Below are 5,745 nucleotides of genomic sequence, written 5' to 3'. Positions count from 1 at the left end.
CCACGTGTTGCATCTGTTCCTGCAGCAGAGCCTGTTTCATGTCCGTTACAGAAATCATCTAATCCAGCACGTGGATCCAACCACATCTCAGACAGAGAGGAAAAAGAAAATCACTTGGCCAGAAAAACTACACTTAAGGTATAATTTGTCAGCATTAAGCAACAGGAAACAGAAGAAATACTAAGGTGATCACCAGCCACTCGCCCTAAGCTTCACTAACAGACCCAGACTTTAGATAAAGTTGAGGCCGCAGCCCGCTCCGTTTACTAATAAAATGAATTTAAAAGGGTAGGAAGCATAGTAACATACTATGCCAGTATGCTAGCCATACGAAAGGGAAAATAAGTGCGTCTTAAGTCTGGACTTGAAAGTCTCTACAGAATCTGTTTTATTGACACAGGGAGATCATTCCACAGAACAGGGACACAATAAGAAAAGTTTTCGGGGTCATTGTCTTGTTGAAACACCCATTTCAAGGGCATTTCCTCTTCGGCATGAGGTAACATGACCTCTTCAAGTATTTAGATGCATTCAAACTGATCCGTGATCCCTGGTGGTATGTGGTAAACAGGCCCAACCATAGTATGAGAAACATCCCCATGAACTTTGCTCCACCGTCTTCACAGTGTACTGTTGCTTGAATTCAGTTTTTGGGGGTCGTCTGACAAACTGTCTCTGGCCCCAAGACCCAAAAAGAACAATCTTGCTTTCATGAGTCCTACATTTCTCTTTAGGTCAGTGTGTTCTTTGACAAATGTAACCTCTTCAGCACATGTGGGTTTTTTTTCAACAATGGGACTTTGTGGGGGCTTCTTGTCCATAGCTTGGCTTCACATAGTTGTCTTCAAATTGTTACAGTACTTACAGGTAACATTAGACATTCTTTGATCACCCTGGTTGCCATTTTAAAGCATTTCAGATCATTTTAGCTGTACTTCTTTCTATGTTTTCCCCTCTTCAATCAACTTTTTAATCAAAGTATGCTGCTCTTCTGAACAATGTCTGGAATAACCCATTTTACTCAGAGAGAAATGCACCACAACCAGCATGTACAACATTTGGTGCCTGTGTCCTTAAATAAGCGCCAACTGTAAGGGTGTAACAAGGGTCAAAGAGAGAAAAATGCAGACGCTGCTATCTTTGAACAGCCTAATATTCCTTTTTCTTCACTTCCTGCAAAGTAATAAATTTGCCATTTTTCTTCATGTTTTGATTCGGAATAGTATGTGCAGGGTTCCTAATGCATTTGTGTGTATGGAAACAAAAGCTATTATAAGGATTTTGAGCTTTACTCACTTTTTTAAACACACTGCTACTATTTTGGATACAGTTGTATTTTATATGTGTGAATTAAGGTATTTGGAACTAAATTTAAAGTGCATGTTTGCACACTGGGCAGCAAGGTGGCTTCATGGTTAGCACTGCTGCCTCATAGCAAGAAGGTCCCGGGTTCACTGCTGCCTCATAGCAAGAAGGTCCCGGGTTCACTTCCGACCTCATACTTTCTGTGTGTAGATTGCATGAAAATTCAATAAGGTATGTTTTCTATTATACATGCCAATTCTAAGGTAGAACTCTACTAGTGTATACTAAGGTATATCTAAAAAACGAAGAGTAGCATAGAGTAGAGCCACTTAAGTGCCTGGTCTTGAGAACCAGGGACGGTAGGTTTGTTCTGGAAGCATGTTCTTCCCGTGATCCGACTTCCTCCCACTTCCAAAGACATGCAGGTTTGGTGAATTGGTGACTCTAAACTGACCGTTGGAGTGAATGTGTTTGTCTTGACGTGTCGGTCCTGCAACAAACTGCCGCCCTGTCCAGGGTGGACCCTGCCTCTGGCCCTGTGACTGCTAGGATAGGCTCCAGCTTCCCCGTGATCCTTAATTGGAGTAACCACTTATGGAAGACGGACGTTTGCACATTATGTGTCATCCAGTAAAATGTGGAGGGGAAAAAAAAAAAACAGCTAATCCAGTTTTTTTTTGTGCAAAGTATACATTTTGTCCTCAGAGTTCCTCCTACTTGTATCTAAGAAAATCTGAGATGAGTGCCCCCACAACCTAAAGAAAAAAAGGGATTGTTTTCGTCTAAACTGACCTTTAACACGTGTAGTAGCTTCAACTGCAGTTTTCCCTCCTGTTCCCTTTGGTTCATGCAAATGAAAATTTTTTTTTTATTAGTTTTCATTGTTTAGCAAGTTTTATGAATTTAAGTTAATATGTGCATATGTAATTTTGAGAACACCAACCCCCCAACACACACACACACACACACCACAGCCAAGATCTTTACAGAAGTGCCGTGGACCCCAGATTGGGAACCAGGAGTCTAATAACCTAACGAGCACACAAGGCTTCTGCTGCAGTGAGGTTTCAAGGCCTCTTCTGTGGTGATTTACTGGTGGTGGTGATCAGTCCATCCTGACTGTGGCCTGGGCTTCCTTCCAGGGTTCTGTCAGGTTTAAATTCACTCCTGTTTCCTGTCTGTCAGCATCCTGCTGGATTGGGGTGGGGGGGGGGTGTCCCTCACCGATTTCCTTGTCTGAATGAACTGCTGTTGAAATACAGACACAAAAGCTGGACACGAACGTACTTCGCATCATTTTCATTTCCTGCTCCTCTGTCCAATGTGCCATCGTCCTCTTTCACGCTGTTCATCTGTCACTTCCTCCTCCTTTGTGGTATGCTCTCCTCCCATCTGTGCACGTCTCCCCGCCTTTCCTGTCCTCTCCGGTCAGTGTGCAGCAGGTATTAACCCTCAGCTGGATCCTGTCCTGTTTTCCCAGAATGACTAACCCCAAAGACTTAAAGGTGGAAGGAACATTCATTTTAATGTCATCCACATCAATCTCCCTTTGGATGCAGGACAGACAGGAAGTGAGTGAATATCTGTTCACCACATCCTTAATGTCATACTGCAAATACAAAAAAGACAACAGGAAATCTGCCAACAGCGGAGGGCACAGGTTTAGTCATGGAGCCAATCGTTTTGTTTTTTTTACTTTCTCTTATTATTCTAAACCCAACTATAACCATAAAGCAAATGTGTGTTTCCGAACATTAAATTCCAAACGTGTTCGGAAATTCATAGGAATATCCACAAAAGCATTTAACTTCTTGTATCACATCACGAGAGTAGGTGACAGGCAGATGATCAGTAGCTGGAGGTCAACTCTTTGAATCCCTCATTGGCTGGTTGTCAGCAGACTAAACAGGTTTTTATCACCAGCACTCCCATCAAATCCAGATCACGCCACAGAAGGAGCACCGCTGTTCCACCGTCGACAGAGCATGCGGTATAAATGTGTCAGCTGTGATGATGATGTCAAACATCACTGTTCCAAAAAGATGTGATCGCAGTGCTGTGGAACGCACCGACGTGACTGAAGGTGTTACAGGAAACAAGATAAAAGCCATGTTTGAGAGAACATTTGCAGCCGATTTATCTGTCGTCATGGCTCTAAATCCGGTTGTTTAGGTGACTGAACAGGTTTGAGTCAGACAGCATTTATATTTGTCATCCTGTCTGTAGAATTAAATTCCCCCTTTACTTACAAACCACAGGTGACCTCATTGCAGCTCTGCAGGAATGCCTCTCAGTGTTTGTGTGCGGCTCATTTGTAGAACAACGGGTTCTCACCAACTTTTGTCCTCGTTTGAAACCAAAATGCTGCTTCATTTTGTGCCATTAAAGCAGACATTAAAGACGCTTTGATGAGTAACTCATATTTTGGACTATGTTCATGACGAAGTTTGAAAAATTAGTCATGGTTTCTGGGGTGGTGGTGACAGCGTGTGTAACTCCCTCAAGCTTGGGTCCTCAAAGAGAGGCCTGGTAGTATTTTAGCTGTACTTATTAGAACTGCTCTCTTCTGGATACAGATCTCAGATGTTGCACATGCATTAATAGCCCCGAGAGCTCCTATTACCAGTGGGACCTTTATCTTCCACATCTTTTCTACTTTTTCTGTCAGCTCCCAGTACTTCTGGATCTTCTCATGTTCTTTCTTCCTGATATTGCTATCATTTGGAATTGCCACATCTACCACAACTGACATCTAGTACTCCTTGTCAAACACCACTAGGTCTGGTTGGATGGACAGCAACTGTCTGTCTGGAACTTGAAGTCCCACAAGACCTTAGCTCTGCTGTTCCTCACTTGGGCTTGAGTACTTCTGGCCTATATTTGGCACAGCTGTTTCATTATCCCAGTTAGTTGCTTGTCCCAGCTTGCATCTCCCTCCTGCCACTATATGCTGCACTCTCTCAAGGGCATCTGTGTCCAGCCTAGACCTCTGGTCCTGCCTGCTATGGTAGACCCCTGCCTCTATGGACCTGGTGCTCAGACCCTGTTCTTGTGCAGCCATATTCACAGCTTCTGTGCTGTCCTTCAACCCAGCCTTTGCTAGCAAATGGTAGGTTTTTTGTTATTATTTTCATTTCAGCCACCCCTGTACCTGCAGGTGGTACATCCCATGGAGGGATCTTTGTCTTCCATGATGCCTTCCTCCTGACCACCACCTGTCTTCTGCTGTTGGAGGACATCAGGCTCAGAGAGGGCCAAGTTCTTGACATACTCTTGGATGTTTCTTTTTTCATCTTGGATGGTGGCTTTGACACTTATTAGTCCCTGTGAAACCTCTGTGCAAAGTGAGAAGCTTAGATGTTTTGCATCTTTGGCATCTACAGTAGTGTTCAGAATAATAGTAGTGCTATGTGACTAAAAAGATTAATCCAGGTTTTGAGTATATTTCTTATTGTTACATGAGAAACAAGGTACCAGTAGATTCTCACAAATCCAACAAGACCAAGCATTCATGTTATGCACACTCTTAAGGCTATGAAATTGGGCTATTAGTAAAAAAAAAAGTAGAAAAGGGGGTGTTCACAATAATAGTAGCATCTGCTGTTGACACTACAAACTCAAAACTATTATGTTCAAACTGCTTTTTTAGCAATCCTGTGAATCACTAAACTAGTATTTAGTTGTATAACCACAGTTTTTCATGATTTCTTCACATCTGCGAGGCATTAACTGTGTTGGTTTGGAACCAAGATTTTGCTTGTTTACTAGTGTGCTTGGGGTCATTGTCTTGTTGAAACACCCATTTCAAGGGCATGTCCTCTTCAGCATAAGGCAACATGACCTCTTCAAGTATTTTGACATATCCAAACTGATCCATGATACCTGGTATGTGATATATAGGCCCAACACCATAGTAGGAGAAACAAGCCCATATCATGATGCTTGCACCACCATGCTTCACTGTCTTCACTGTGAACTGTGGCTTGAATTCAGAGTTTGGGGGTCGTCTCACAAACTGTCTGCGGCCCTTGGACCCAAAAAGAACAATTTTACTCTCATCAGTCCACAAATGATTTCTCCATTTCTCTTTAGGCCAGTTGATGTGTTCTTTGGCAAACTGTAACCTCTTCTGCACGTCTTTTAGTTAACAGAGGGACTTTGCGGGGGATTCTTGCAAATAAATTAGCTTCACACAGGCGTCTTCTAACTGTCACAGCACTTACAGGTAACTCCAGACTGTCTTTGCTCATCCTGGAGCTAATCAACGGGTGAGCCTTTGCCATTCTGGTTATTCTTCTATCCATTTTGATGGTTGTTTTCCATTTTCTTCCGCGCGTCTCTGGTTTTTTGTCCATTTTAAAGCATTGGAGATCATTGTAGTTGAACAGCCTATAATATTTTGCACCTGCGTGTACGTTTTCCCTCTCCAATCAACTTTTT

The 5,745-nt window shown here is 42.8% G+C and overlaps 1 long non-coding RNA gene across 1 annotated transcript; it reads right to left on the bottom strand.

The window, feature by feature from the left end:
- Nucleotides 1–458: 458 nt before the first annotated feature.
- Nucleotides 459–5,218, bottom strand: LOC117502063. The gene is made up of 2 exons (XR_004558169.1): nucleotides 5,188–5,218; nucleotides 459–550 (listed from the first exon to the last, which is right to left on the bottom strand). It is a non-coding gene; the product is annotated as an uncharacterized LOC117502063 (long non-coding RNA).
- Between the last annotated feature and the right edge of the window lie 527 nt (nucleotides 5,219–5,745).

Source organism: Thalassophryne amazonica, chromosome 2, assembly GCF_902500255.1.
Source record: "Thalassophryne amazonica chromosome 2, fThaAma1.1, whole genome shotgun sequence".
NCBI lineage: Eukaryota > Metazoa > Chordata > Actinopteri > Batrachoidiformes > Batrachoididae > Thalassophryne > Thalassophryne amazonica.
The sequence above is the reverse complement of the archived record's forward strand: the minus strand, read 5'-3'. Positions and strand labels throughout refer to the sequence as shown.